A 15,513-nucleotide genomic window follows, 5' to 3' on the forward strand; every position below is an offset into this window, starting at 1 on the left:
TACATTTCACTGCCCCTCTCTTTCCCATGGGTGTCGTAAGAGGCGACTAAGGGATATCTGAGCGACCATCTGCTCATCTGGTGGTAGGATGCTAACATCCGCCTGGCTTGTTACCACCGTACGCATGGTGAAAAACTCGTGAAGTGGCTTGCAGCCGCGTTTCGATGTCAGCCAGCATACAGCCAGAGCCCGAGCGAGTATTGCCGCGATGGGTGTTGGTCCAATTGGAGACGGCTGTTGAACCAATGCCGGGGGAAACTGTATTGACCTGCCGGACAGGGAGACCCGAAGAAACGGCTGTTCCGCTGGCCGCCCGTGGCATAGTACAGGGGCCCGAGCGTGCCTAACCAGCTCGTGAGGCTGCCCCACCAGGCCACGCATAATCTCGGGGTGGACCGTCGTGCCGGTTGGTGACCGGTAGGTGGGGTCCCGGCGGCCACTTCCGGGGGGGTTCGGGGGCCCTTTCGTCCGGCGGGTCAGTGTATTTTTCCTTTTGGCAACCACTTGGGGAAACACGCCTCCACACTTTGCCCATCCCTATCGTGGCAATACATCGCTCGCTTCACGTCTCTTTTCCATTTTATTTTTCCCAAATGGCGCAACAAAACAGAAATAACGGTCGTACAGCGGTGCACACCCCCACCATACCCTCGCTGTTTGAGGTCGAGTTCTCTAACATCCGAGGACTCCACACTAACCTCAACGCTGTCCACCACCATCTCGAGACAGCACGGCCAGCAATGTTGTTTCTCACGGAGACACATATACTCCGTCCTGCCGATACCAGCTACCTTAATTATCCCGGCTACACGCTTGAAGAATCCTTCATAGTGAAAGCCGGAGTATGCTTGTTGGTCAGGACGGATGTTTGCTGTCACCGACTGCGCTGCTTGGAGGAGCCCTCCTTCTCCATGTTGGTGGTACGTGTGGACCTGGTTCGTCAGAGCCGAGTCTACGTGTGCCTCTACAGATCCCACAATGGTGACTTGGAGACAAGCCGATTATTTGACCATCTTAGTCGGGTGGCAGATGCTGCGCAAGAGCAATTTCCTAACGCGGAATTGGTGTTTTTGGGGGATTTTAATGCTCACCCCGAATCCTGGTTGAAATCCCTCAAAACTGACCATGCTGGAAGGACTGCTCATGCTTTTGCTCTCACACATGACTTGACCCAACTGGTTGATCAGCCCACCAGGATTCCAGACATTGATGGGCAAGCACCTTCTCTACTGGACTTTCTGCTGACTTCTCACCCGGTGGAATATCAGGTTGTGGTTCAAGCTCCACTTGGTTCTTCGGATCACGGCCTTATATCTACCAAAGTGCCACAGGCCAAGCTGCCGCCATCAGCGGTATGCAAACGTCGCGTTTGGCACTATAAGTCGGCGGATTGGGACGGTATGCGCGATTACTATGCGTCGGTCCCTTGGAGGGAACGTTGCTTCAGTGGGAATGACCCGACAGCTAGTGCCGCTGCTGTTGCTGGCGAGATCATGCTGGGAGTGGAATACTACATTCCTAGCTCAGATCTTGTCAGTAGGAGTACGCGTAACCGTTGGTTCACTCGTGAATGTGCCGATGCTGTCTCATCTAAGCAGGCGGCATATCGCAAGTGGATCAACAGCTGCATTAGCGGGGCATCTAACATTGACTCACTGAAAGCAAACTATAATAAAAATTCCAAGTCCTGTAGAAAGGCATACACGAGAGCGGATGCACAGCGCATTGTACAGATTGGTCATGACCTCGTTTCGCATCCTAGGGGCTCCCATAGCTTCTGACGTCTGACCAAGTCTGTGCAAAACAATTTCTGCCAACCTTCGCTGCCACCGCTCAGAAATCCGGACGGATCGCTAGCTCACAGTCCGCAAGAGCAAGCTGATCTCCTGGCTAAGCTCTTTGCCGACAATTCCGTCATCGATGATTGTAGTGCACTGCCACCTACAATACCTGCATGTGGCCATACGATGCCTGACTTTAAAATCAGGCAACGTGATGTGCATGCGGAGCTGCAATCACTTGATGTACGGAAAGCTAGCGGTCCCGATGGAATACCAGCCATAGTGCTGAAGAAGTGCGCAGCGGAGCTGTCTCCTGTGTTAACGCGCCTGTTCCAACTTTCTCTCTCTTCGGGAAGTTTGCCGGAGGCTTGGATAAGAGCTAATGTGCAAGCGGTTCCCAAAAAAGGGGATCGGTCTGACCCGGCAAATTATCGGCCAATAGCTATCACCTCAGTACTTTGTAAGGTGATTGAAGGGATTCTAAACAACCAACTGATCCATTACCTAGAAGATCACTGTCTATTTAATGATCGTCAGTACGGGTTTCGACCAAAACGGTCCACAGGTGATCTTCTAGCGTACGTAACACACCTCTGGGGTGAAGCTATCGACAAGCATGGAGAATCGTTGGCTGTCAGCCTCGATTTCTCCAAGGCTTTCGACAGGGTCTGGCACAGAAGTCTTCTCTCCAAGCTACTGGCATATGGGCTGCCTGCTCAGCTATGCACCTGGATTGCCAGCTTCCTACACAAGCGTAGCCTTCGTGTTTTAGTAGATGGTTGCGCTTCACAATTCTATGTAGTGAATGCTGGGGTCCCCCAGGGATCTGTGCTATCTCCCACACTCTTTCTTTTGCATAACAATGATATGCTCTCTCTTGGGAACATACATTGCTATGCAGACGATAGTACAGTGCATGGTGGATACCACGGACGCGCAGTGGCTGGGCGAGCGGAAATTGAGGAGAGGCGGAAGAATCTTGTCATTGAACTCGATAGGACGTTAGAGCTCATCGCCAAATGGGGCTCTGATAATCTTGTTGAGTTTAATGCCAAGAAAACACAGGTATGCGCTCTCACGGCGAAAAAGTCAACATTTTCCCCTCTTCCCTCCCTCTGTGGTACTCCGCTGGTGATGCAAAGCAAAATCGCCATGCTGGGGATTGACGTTCGCTGCGACCTTAGTCCAAGGGATTACATCGAGGCTGTTATAAAAACAGCTTCACGGAAACTCGGAGTTCTGAACAAGGTGCGGCGCTTTTTCACGCCACAACAACTGTGCCTGCTGTACAAAACACAGGTACGGTCTTGCGTGGAATATTGCTCGCACCTTTGGGATGGCTCCGCTAAGTACCTACTTGAGGCCTTGGACCGGTTGCAGCGACGTGCCGTACGCATTATTGGCGACGTAAAGGTCACAAACACCCTTGAACCTTTACAATTGCGTCGTGAGATAGCAGCACTGAGCGCTTTCTATCGACTGTATCACGGCGAGTGCTCTGAGGAATTATTCTCTCTAATTCCTGCTTCCCCCTTCCTTCTTAAGTCCACGCGAGCTGGTTCTCGATGTCACCGCCTAACTGTGACATCAATTCCATCGCGAACAAAGAAATTTGGCAACTCCTTTCTTTGTCGCACTTCCAAAAAATGGAATTCCTTACCAGCTCACGTGTTCCCCTCCTCTTACAACCCGGGTTCCTTCAAACGAGGCGTGAAGAGGCATCTTGCGGGCCGGCAAGGGGAAGGCGGCTAGTGCAGAACGTTTTTCCCGTCTGTACTGGCCGTCGTCGCGTTTGAACTCTACTACCACTTACCATCAGGTGGAGTAGAGTCATTTGCCCTCCCGGCGAATAAAAAAAAAAACGCACCTATGATAAGTTCGTCGCCCTCGTAGAGTCGCCCTCGCGCGAGCAGTCCCCCCACGACGGGCCCCGTCGAGTCCCCTACGTGGAAAATTTCGTCTATTTGAAACTCGCACGCCTCCTGTAAAGTGACATAAATTATAACATTTATAATTTAATAAAAAGGATACTAGTCAACTGCGCAACATATGGTTCACTCACGTCCTCGGGGCGCTGCATGTCGCGGCGCGGTGCCAGCGCCAGCAGGCACGCGTGCAGCGCGTTGAGGCCGGCGCCGCGCACGCAGCTCACCGGGAACACGGCCACCCTGTCGGCCGACACTACTGTGATTTGCGTTCAACTATATATATATATATATATAACTATATATATATATATAACTATATATATATATATATATATATATATATATATCTGATCCGAAACTAAGCAGAGCTTGTACTATGGCAACCAGACAACTGATATACTATTGTATAGACAATTACACACAGACTCAGGAAAAACAGACATGTTAATGCACACAATTGTCTGTCCTGAGTAGGAACCGAACCCACAACCTTTGGCGTGAAAGACAAGTATCTAGCAAGGGTGGTTGGCGTAGCTATAGACAATATTATTACCATTACCAATAGTATGGAACTCGTTTTAAAGTCATATATAAGAGTTCACCCAGAAACACTTCGGGTTAAATAAAGGCTTGTGAAGCTATTCACTCCTCATCCTTTTTGATTTCCTCGTCTAGATTGTCTATGGTGTCCAGTATCGACTTTTGCGGCGCAACGCAGTTCCTTGCCATATTCTCGTCAGTTATTAACAGCGGTTTCTGTAATAATACCAATATATACCATTACTTTAAATTTAAATAAATCTATAAATTATACAGCATCCCTGATTTATCATCTCGTGCTCCTTGAAGAACATCGCGAGGAAACCTGCATGTTTCCAATTACAATATATACTAATATTATAAATGGGAAAGTAAATATATCTGTTTGTCTGTTAAACTTTCCCCCCTTTATATGTGTGCAATTGGGCCACCTGATGGTAAGTGGTCACCATCACCCATAAGCATTGATGTAAGAAATAATAACCTAGTTTATAAGCTAGTCTTTATAGATGCTATTTAAAATAAAATCACTGACCTTATTAGCGGGTTCCAACAATTGAGCCAGCCTCGCTACAACAGCGTTGATGTTGCTAACCAGTTCACACTTGTTGATGACTGCGAAGAACGGCATGTCCAAAGCCAGCAGAAGACCGATGTGTTCTTCTGTGATGCGAGTTATACCGGCTGTTGCCGAAATCTAGAAATAAAAAAAAAACTTTATAGTATAAGTTGATAATATGACTACAGTGCCATCTATAATATTATCTTGTAGCTGAATTAAAAAACTTACAGCCACTGGGTCGCTGTGACCCTGGCCCCTCGGGCCAAAAATTAAAGACACGACAGGTTAGGGGGCAACCCCGCAGCCCGTACCCAGACTGGCCTAGGCCTGTTAGGAGGAACCAACTCTCTCTCTTAAAAAACTTTCATTAATAAGACGTATTGCTCGATAAGGGTTTATAAATATGATAAAAAATTGTGTTTAAACTCTTACATAGTTTAATTGTAGCAAAAGAGTTTAGTTTTTTGCCGATTATTTTTAGTAGGATCTACAGTTTGAGCCGGTGTTAGGTCTATATATTATTACCTGAATAAATTATTTTGATTTTGAGCTGTTTGTAAAAATGTATTAATAAGATAAGATATTTATTCAATAAAATGAAAATTAACTTTTGGTTTTATATGAAGCGGGTCGTAGCTTAACCACCATTTAAAAACTCCGGCAGACTTTAAGAGTTATTTATTGTGACAAGTCAACAATGTTTACATTAGAGCGTACAGTAAAAATAGTTGAAATAATTAATTTATTAAAAATAAACAACAACAACAGCGCTTATATAGGCATTCCCCTCTCACGATGACCACCACGCGTGCTTGCCACTTTTGGGACCTCCTCCTAGGCGAAAACAAAAGCGATGCATGCGGCCATCTTGCTGGGGGCGTGGTCAAGCGTGTGACATCGCTGCGAGGACAATAGATGCGCATGCGACCATATTGCCGAAGGGGCGTATCCATACGTGTGACGACATACATCAGACCACTGCAACATCACCTGATCGATGACGTAGTTGATCAGGTGATGTTTGTGCTGCGTTTAGACGCATTGTGCACTCGCCACACTACTTGCCCGCCGAGACCGTGACTACGGGCGATAGTAGTTTGGGAATCTGACCACTCTACCACTCCTGGTTTTACTGGCAGGGATGGCATCAGACTTCTCCTGAACTTTGATATTCTGGTCTATCTGGTCCTCAGCGAGTATGTAAGCTGGTTTCAGTCTGTCTATGCTGATTTGCTGCGTTTTGCCTTGTACGTCGATGTCAAAGGTTTTCTCCTCGCGTCGCAGCACCCTGTATGGACCTGAATAAGGTGCTTGAAGGGGTTTCCGATGGGGACCCTGCCGGATAAATACGTGCGAGGTAAGCATAAGGTCTTTTGGTATGTAAAAAGTTTGATTAGAACTTGTGTGCCAAGATGATGGTTGTGGCCTTAATTTATTGACATGTGTTCGGATTCTACCAATGTATTCGGTAATGTCCTCGATGGTTGGGGGTGCTGATGAGAAGAACTGTCCAGGTAACCGCAGTGGTTCCCCATAGACAAGTTCGGCAGTTGAAGCTTTAATGTCATCCTTGTATGCGCTGCGTATACCTAGTAATACCCAAGGTAACACTTATACCCAGTTCGGGGTAGAATGACAGGCAATTGCGGCGTTTAATTGACGGTGTAGTCTTTCTACCATACCATTAGCTGCCGGATGATATGCCGTTGTGGTATGATGGTTGGCACCGATGAGCTTGACCAGTTCTTTGAAAGCGCCCGACTCAAACTGCCGTCCACGGTCAGTGGTGATGTGTTCGGGGCACCCGAACCGTGATATCCAACCACTGGAAAGGGCAGCAATGCAGCTTTCGGCGGTGATGTCCTGTAGTGGGTAGACTTCTGGCCACCTTGTGTAGCGGTCCACGATGGCTAGGCAGTACCTGTAACCTAAACATAAAGGTAAAGGACCTATCAAATCCAAGTGGATGTGTCGAAAACGTGCGGAAGGGCTTTCGAAGGCTTGTAGCGGAGCTTGAGTGTGTCTGGTCACTTTGCTTTGCTGACATTGTTGACACTCCTTTACCCATTGTCGACAGTCTTTGCGGATACCAGGCCAAATGTAGCGCTCTGTAACTAATTTGACCGTAGGCTTGGCTCCTGGATGGCTTAAATTGTGGAGCGAATCGAATACCTGCTTGCGATATGAAGGTGTGATGAATGGTCGAGGATTACTTTGAGAGACATCGCAGTATACCAGAAGAGCTGGCTCTGACTCTAATCGTATTTTCTTCAACCTAAGCGCAGACCCATTTTTCAGCAGGTCCTGTAGCTCGCTGTCCGCCTCTTGTGCTTTGACCAGGGAGTGGTAATCTAAGGGTATAGAAACCGCCTCGATACGCGAAAGGGCATCTGAAACAATATTGTCTTTACCAGCTACATATCTGAAGTCTGTGGTGAATTGGCTTATAAAGTCCAAGTAGCGAAACTGGCGTGGCGAACTGTTCTCTCGGTGATTGGCAAAGACAAACGTAAGTGGTTTATGGTCCGTGATGATACAAAATGTCCGAGCTTCCACCATAAATCTGAAATGTCTAATTGCGTCATACACTGCCAATAACTCTCGGTCATATGGGCTGTACTTTTTCTGTGATGGACTTAGCTTCCTCGAAAAGAATGCTAAGGGTTGCCATTCATTGTTCTTGAACTGTTGCAGCACAGCGCCTATTGCGGTATCTGAAGCGTCCGTCTGTATGGACAGTTCTGCTTGAGGATCTGGGTGGACCAAAAGCGTGGCTTCTGAAAGTTGCTTTTTAGACAGTTCGAAAGACTCTAATAGGGCAGGCGTCATGTTAATAGGCTGCGATCCCTTCGTTTTAGGCCCAACGAGGAGTTGGTTGAGCGGTGCCTGAACTTTTGCAGCATTAGGTATAAAACTGCGATAAAAATTGATCATACCTAAAAATCTTCGTAATTCTTTTAGCGTCTTGGGAACCGGGAAGTTCTGAGTGGCTTCAACCTTCGATTCTAACGGCTGTATTCCTGCTGCTGACACGTTGTGGCCCAGGAACTGGACTTGCGTTTTGCCGAAAGTACATTTGTTGGTATTTATTAGAACTCCATATTCTGCTAGTCTTTGGAACTATAGTTGAATTTAACTATCATAGGAAAAGTTAAGCAGCGATAAATCAAACTATATAGTTTTTACACACATATATTGTCACAAGCACAGAAGGGGTTCACAAGAAAGATATAGCGAAGGTACAGTGATAGCGTTTAAGTATGAAAATAGAACAACTAAGAAATATGAGAGGAATAAAGCGTAATACGTAAAAGCGTTGTATAGCAATGAGTATGTGTATGTGAGTAGGTGCGCGCGCGGCCTCACGGCGTCGGTATCGGAAAACGACTGGCGAGCGGGGTAAAATCGATGTTGCACGACGGTCCCGAGGCGCGCCCGAGCGCATCAGCTCGGCAGTGACGTCACGCATAGCGGTGCTTTAACCAACTATGCATGAAGCGAGTAATGCGTTTATTCAACGCTACAGAACAACAACTTGAGATGCTCCTGATGAAGGGTACTGCTGCTGCTGAAGACTAGAATGTCATCCAGGTACCCGTAACAAAAATCTAAGCCCCGCAGTACCTCGTCCATGAATCTTTGAAAGGTCTGTGCGGCGTTACGAAGACCGAACGTCATGAACGGGAATTCGTAAAGCCCGAAAGGAGTGGCGATAGCGGTTTTCGGAATGTCGTCTTCGTATACTGGTATCTGATGATAAGCTTTAACCAGGTCTATGGTTGAAAAGACCGTACTGCCTGTCAACTGGCACGTAAAATCATGCAAGTGCCTGATAGGGTACTTATCGGGAATTGTACGGGCGTTTAGGGCTCTGTAATCGTCGCACGGTCGCCACCCGTCGTTTTTCTTCTTAGTTAAATGTAACGGTGATGACCATGGGCTGTCAGATCTTCTTGCTGTGCCACTCTGTAACATCTCTTCGAACTCTTGCTTAGCAATTTTTAGTCTTTCCGGGTCTAACCGTCGCGGGCGGCTAGATACCGGTGGTCCATCGGTGGTACGGATATGGTGCACCGTAGAGTGTTTGGTGATGTGCGGCTTTCCAGCAGGACGAGTGATTTCTGGGAATTCTCTAAGCAGGCGATGATAAGATGTATCCTCTAAAGTCGTACGGACTGAGGAAATTGTTTCCGTAGAACGTTGTTTCGGGAGTGCAACAGCAAGTGTGGTAACACCGTCAACAAGGCGCTGGTTGCGACAGTCGACTAGCAGGTTGTAGTAACTTAAAAATCGACGCCGATGATGGGCTTTGAGACGTCTGCTACGACGAATGGTACGGTCTATAATGGTACCAACAGTATGGGTAGTTATTTGTTTGTGAGCGGGAACGTGCGCAGGAATGTCGTCGCGATCTGTCTATGGCGAATCGTGAGCGGGATCGTGGCTGTCTTCGGTTAAGTTGCATGCTAAGTATCTCCATCTGCTTGCTCAGCTCAGCTACGGTCTGGTTCAGGCTTTCGAAACTAGTACTTGGTACTCCTAGAGTGGAACTAGATGCACTAGCTACTTGCCCGGCTACTCGACCGGCTACTGGCACGGCTACTTGCTCGGACACTTGCAATGTTGCTGGAACGATTTCGTTGATACGGTCGGCAAGCTCTGCCATGTCTTCAAGGCTCATCTTCGTATGCTGCGCTGCTATACACGTCTGCAAATGCGTTGGGAGTCGACTTGACCAGATGGTACGGATAAAATCGGTTGGAACAGTTGGCCCAGCTAGGTGTTGTAGATGCCGTAAAAATTGTGTGGGCTTTCTATCACCGAGTTCCTCGTGCATTAGCAGTTGTTTTATTTTACGCTCTTGTGAAGCTGACAGCCTCCGTATTAATTCGGCTTTTAATTTGTCGTACCTGCCGGTGGAAGGTGGAGCTACGACCAGGTCCCTTATTTCCGCCGTGTGCTGTGGTTCCAGTTGCGCTAGTACGTAATAGAACTTCGTGGAGTCTTCTCGGATGCCGGACAGGGTGAATTGGCCTTCGAGCTGTGCGAACCATAATTCTGGATCATTTGGGTTGAATACAGGTACTCTCACTCCAACTCGCATCGTTTCTCCAGTGGCCGGAAGGGCGGTAACAGCTGTGGCGTCACGTGATAATGGAGCGTCCGGCATTGACATCTTGAAAGGTCTTCTTCTTCTTCGTGCTTCAAATGTCGGGGTCACCAGTGAAGCGGGTCGTAGCTTAACCACCAATTAAAAACTCCGGCAGACTTTAAGAGTTATTTATTGTGACAAGTCAACAATGTTTACATTAGAGCGTACAGTAAAAATAGTTGAAATAATTAATTTATTAAAAATAAACAACAACAACAGCGCTTATATAGGCATTCCCCTCTCACGATGACCACCACGCGTGCTTGCCACTTTTGGGACCTCCTCCTAGGCGAAAACAAAAGCGATGCATGCGGCCATCTTGCTGGGGGCGTGGTCAAGCGTGTGACATCGCTGCGAGGACAATAGATGCGCATGCGACCATATTGCCGAAGGGGCGTATCCATACGTGTGACGACATACATCAGACCACTGCAACATCACCTGATCGATGACGTAGTTGATCAGGTGATGTTTGTGCTGCGTTTAGACGCATTGTGCACTCGCCACAGATATGTCAGGACTCCAAAAAAATCCTTACCTAATAATAATTTGAAAACACGTTATCAGGGCTATAGAAAAAGACTTAGGATACCTAAATTCTGAGCCCCCCCCCCCACACTTATGGGAACTAGTAATAAATAAACATACTTACAACGAGCATGGCGTAGTGCGGGTAGGATTACAGTGTTAATGTACCAGGAGATCATAAACAGTGAGTCGGTCTCACCGAACGATTAGATTAAAAGAGTCAATTAGTTTCAGTTAGGATTACAGTTTTAATGTACCAGGAGATCATAAACAGTGAGTCGGTCTCACCGAACGATTAGATTAAAAGAGTCAATTAGTTTCAGTTAGGATTACAGTGTTAATGTACCAGGAGATCATAAACAGTGAGTCAGTCTCACCGAACGATTAGATTAAAAGAGTCAATTAGTTTCAGTTAGGATTACAGTGTTAATGTACCAGGAGATCATAAACAGTGAGTCGGTCTCACCGAACGATTAAATTAAAAGAGTCAATTAGTTCCAGTTAGGATTACAGTGTTAATGTACCAGGAGATCATAAACAGTGAGTCGGTCTCACCGAACGATTAGATTAAAAGAGTCAATTAGTTTCAGTTAGGATTACAGTGTTAATGCACCAGGAGATCATAAACAGTGAGTCGGTCTCACCGAACGATTAGTTTAAAAGAGTTAATTTTGACGAGACGTTTGGCGCGGTTGGTAGATACTTGCCTTTTCACGCCGAAGGTTGTGGGTTCGATTCCCACCCAGGACAGACATTTGTGTGCATGAACGTGTCTGTTTGTCTTGAGTCTGGGTGTAATTTTCTGTATTTACAAAAGAAAAGTAGTATATGTAGTATATCAGTTGTCTGGTTTCCATAGCACGAGTTTTGTACAAGCTTAATTTGGGATCAGATGGCCGTGTGTGAAAAATGTCCCAGGATATTATTATTATTAGTTTCAAATATTTAGAATTAGGATTACGTTGTTAATGTACCAGGAGAACATAAACAGTGAGACGGTTTCACCGAACGATTAGATTAAAAGAGTAAATTAGTTTTAGTTAGGATTACAGTGTTAATGTACAAGGAGATCATAAACAGTGAGTCGTTCTCACCGAACGATTAGATTAAAAGAGTCAATTAGTTTCAGTTAGGATTACAGTGTTAATGTACCAGGAGATCATAAACGGTGTGTCGGTCTCACCGAACGATTAGATTAAAAGAGTCAATTAGTTTTAGTTAGGATTACAGTGTTAATGTACCAGGAGCTCATAAACAGTGAGTCGTTCTCACCGAACGATTAGACGAAACGATTAGTTTTAGTTAATTCATAATAAAATTTAAATAAAAGATGACCTAGGATCTGGATAAGGATAAACAAACATAAATTATGGAAATAAACAGAAAAAATGACTAAATGAGTCATGGAAAACCACTAATGATGGAATTCGATTAACGCTACAAGATTTACTATTGAGTTTCTTTCTTCGGTTCAGTTCTTCTTGGTAGAATCTGCATATATCCACAACTAGTAGCTTTAAACCTTTGTGAAATAATTCGAATGTACTTATAAGTCTACTTGATTAATTATCACCAACTCAGCAAGCGCGCATTGTCGTGAAACTTTCTTATGAACGCGGGTTGACACAATAATTGCCAATTTATTTTTTACAAAGTGTAGCTTAAATTATAAAGATTTTAAATAAAAAATCCAACATACTTTAATTATTTTTATTATAGTCTAATGATGTGCTAAAAAATGTTTTAATTTTGTTTTAATATTGAGTGACTGATTTAAATTTTTTTTTAATCTTTGCTAATATATAACATTTTTCTAAGTCAGTAAAAAACATTGTTTTATTTTTTAAGTCACAATCACACGTTTTATTCAAAGCATAATTAAATAAAAAGATTAATTTAGTCTAATAACACCCTAAAATTTTCATAAATCGATGACACGAAGCTAACTTTTATTAAAACTGGCCTTTTACTCTGACAAAATTAAAAAATTAAAGAAACACACGTTTCAAATTAATAATCTAAGCGAACTGCCACAGATAATACACAATTAATTATTTAACACCATCATTTCATCGCTTACCATTACTTTATCAAATTAAATTAATTCGGATTAATTGATACTTTGAGGCAAAGAGATCTAATAAAATACGCACTTAAAATTTATGCAATAAGGACTATTATTGTATAAACAATAAGATATGTAAGAAAATTTTAAAGTCGTTAAGAAGAAGATAAAAGTTAAAATGAATCTTAGTGGAATATATATAAAATACAAATTTGATGATATATATAGAGTAAATGTAAAAAATACACTTATAAATATACATTTTTTTAGTAGGATTACTTTTTAGGTATTTTTAGTTCATACAAATTATAAATTAAAATATTTACTTACAATTGTTTTTACAGATGAAAAACGAAACAGCAAATTATTTAATTAATTTTGTTCCCATAAATATTTCTGAATTTCAAAATGGATTTTTTAATTTAATTTTAGGCTTTTTTAATTTCGAATAGGAAGGCTAATGTAATTTTGGTGGTGATTCTCCACCGCGTCATTGGCGTTTTAAGAAATATTAACCATCATTTATATTGTCAATGTGCCACCAACATTGGGAACCAAGATGTAATATCCATTGTGTATGTACGTTATTCCATAAATCTAGTCATATAATTATTTAATATTAACTAGAAATTGGATGTAAGTGTGTACATACATAAGAAGCCATTAGTTCCATATTATATTTTCATATATATATATATATATATATATATATATATATATATATATATATATAAGCCTTTATATATTGCAATATTATTTATACATAAGCATAGACGTTTTGCATGTATGTTATATACGTAATAAAAACTCTGACACTGATTAATTAACTGATTGAATAAAAATGAGTTATGAGTGAAAATTTGCTCGATCACATATGATGGTTTATTAAAAATTTGTCCGCTAGTGTTAAATATATGAAAGTTTATATGGATGGTCCACATTTTTTTATACAGTGTTGCCAACTTGGGGGTTTTCCCCCTAAATAGGGCTATGTCAGATGAAATCAAATAGGATATTTTCAGGTTAGACATTTTTTAGGAGGAACATTCTTTAAAGAAATTCTCTCCGGGGATTAACTCTTCAGCTTCATTTAATTGAGTATATTTCAAGTTTACTAATGCTACTTGCAGTACTTGATTTGCTTTTTTTTTAACATCATATTATAAATGTATTTTGTATTTGTTTCAATTCATCCGTCAGGAGGATGCTTCTAAGAGGTTGGCAACACTGTTTTTATGTAACATAAAAATACCATCATCGTTTGTCGTTTTTTGTAATTTAATCCGCAAGGCGAAACGCCCCCTACGCAATCATGAAGTGAACACGACAAGAAAACTGGTTACAGATACAATTAATATATTTAATTTATCTGGAATATTCTAGAGAGATCTCGAATTTTACATTGGAGCCGTGTTCTATAGAATTCATGGTATGTACGGGAAGGTTTGCGTGATCCGGCCGATGGCTCTGTAACAAAACAATTTCGTTAATATATAAAAATGGCTGTTTGTGTATCTGTTTGTGATTAATAGAGTTCGGACCGTTTGAATTACCATCATAGTTGAAATTTAGATGTATGTCTCATGGATGATTTTATAATATCCACTTCGTTGTAACGCCGCTAGATGGCGCTGTACCACATTAACAGCCACCTACCGGGTTTTGCTAGTAAAGTACAAAAGTGTCTATTGGTCGAAGATATCTCTTCTTAAGAACAAAACTTATTCCAACATTATTCAAAACAGTTACAGCAGCCGCCGTGAACAGCAGCCGGCGGCCCCGCACAAGGTACTCCGGACAGCGGGCGAACCTGAACAGCACGGAGGCCCCCTCGCCCGCCCTCAGCAAGTTGCTCGGAGACATTATACCCTAAAGCGAAAAATATACCCGTGGTCAGCGATGAGATGAGCAACCCGATGGTAAATGGTTACCTCGATAATGGCCGTCTGACGCACGTTCCCGACATGCACAGAGCACTGGAACCCTGGGTAGATGGCCGTGGAGTGTCTCAGGACATGCACGGATGCCTGTTATATTCAATCAAATTTAATTCATGACCGCATTACATATTATATTGCACAGTCTGTGCTAATATTGCTAGCATATAAAAAAACAGCCGAAATGGTCCAGGCACCGCTGAATTTTCATGTGCTTAATCTGTGATTATAATTCATCTCGTACTTTACGATGAAGGAAAACATCGTGAGGAAACCTGCATGTGTCTAATTTCACTGAAATTCTGCCACATGTGTATTCCACCAAACCGCACTGGAGCAGCGTGGTGGAATAAGCTCCAAGCCTTCTGCTCAAAAAAGGGAGAGGAGGCCTTTAGCCCAGCAGTAGGACATTCACATGCTGTTACGGATAAAAAAACACACACACACAATGTGCTGTGCAAACACATACAAATCTATAGTCGATTCCAATAGCAAGTAGAGTATTTAAGCAACTTTGACTTTGAAATTTGGTCGAAATCTTAATATTCTGTGGTATTGACTATGGATTCGCGAAAAATTTAGCGTTTTGGTTATCTGTGAAGTTGTTATCGGAACTTTGTAAGTAAAACTAAAGTGTATACAAGTAGTTAAGTGTAACAGTGTCGTGTTGTATATAGAGATATATTGATCGAGAAGTGTTTGTAGTGTACAATACAGCAGAGCTGGTAGCGAATCGCATGGAATCGCATATCTAAGGTTTGCTAATCTTTTAAAAACGAGTAGAGTTTTCTGCTCACCTGAAAGTATATACAGCCTCTAGGGTCATTTGGGTCTTCGAGGAACACCAGGTCGTCACACACGCACTTGTCCTGCGTATCGCTCGACACGTGCGCGTCGCTGTACTTGCTCCCGTCGTCCGACACGTACACGTTCGTGCACTTCGTGTCCGATGTCTTCGTGAGGCTGTTCTTCACGTTGGCGATGTCCTGGAGGATATTCTTGTTCTGTCTCCTCGCGTTC

This window comes from Nymphalis io, chromosome 29, assembly GCF_905147045.1.
Source record: "Nymphalis io chromosome 29, ilAglIoxx1.1, whole genome shotgun sequence".
In the NCBI taxonomy this organism is placed as follows: domain Eukaryota; kingdom Metazoa; phylum Arthropoda; class Insecta; order Lepidoptera; family Nymphalidae; genus Nymphalis; species Nymphalis io.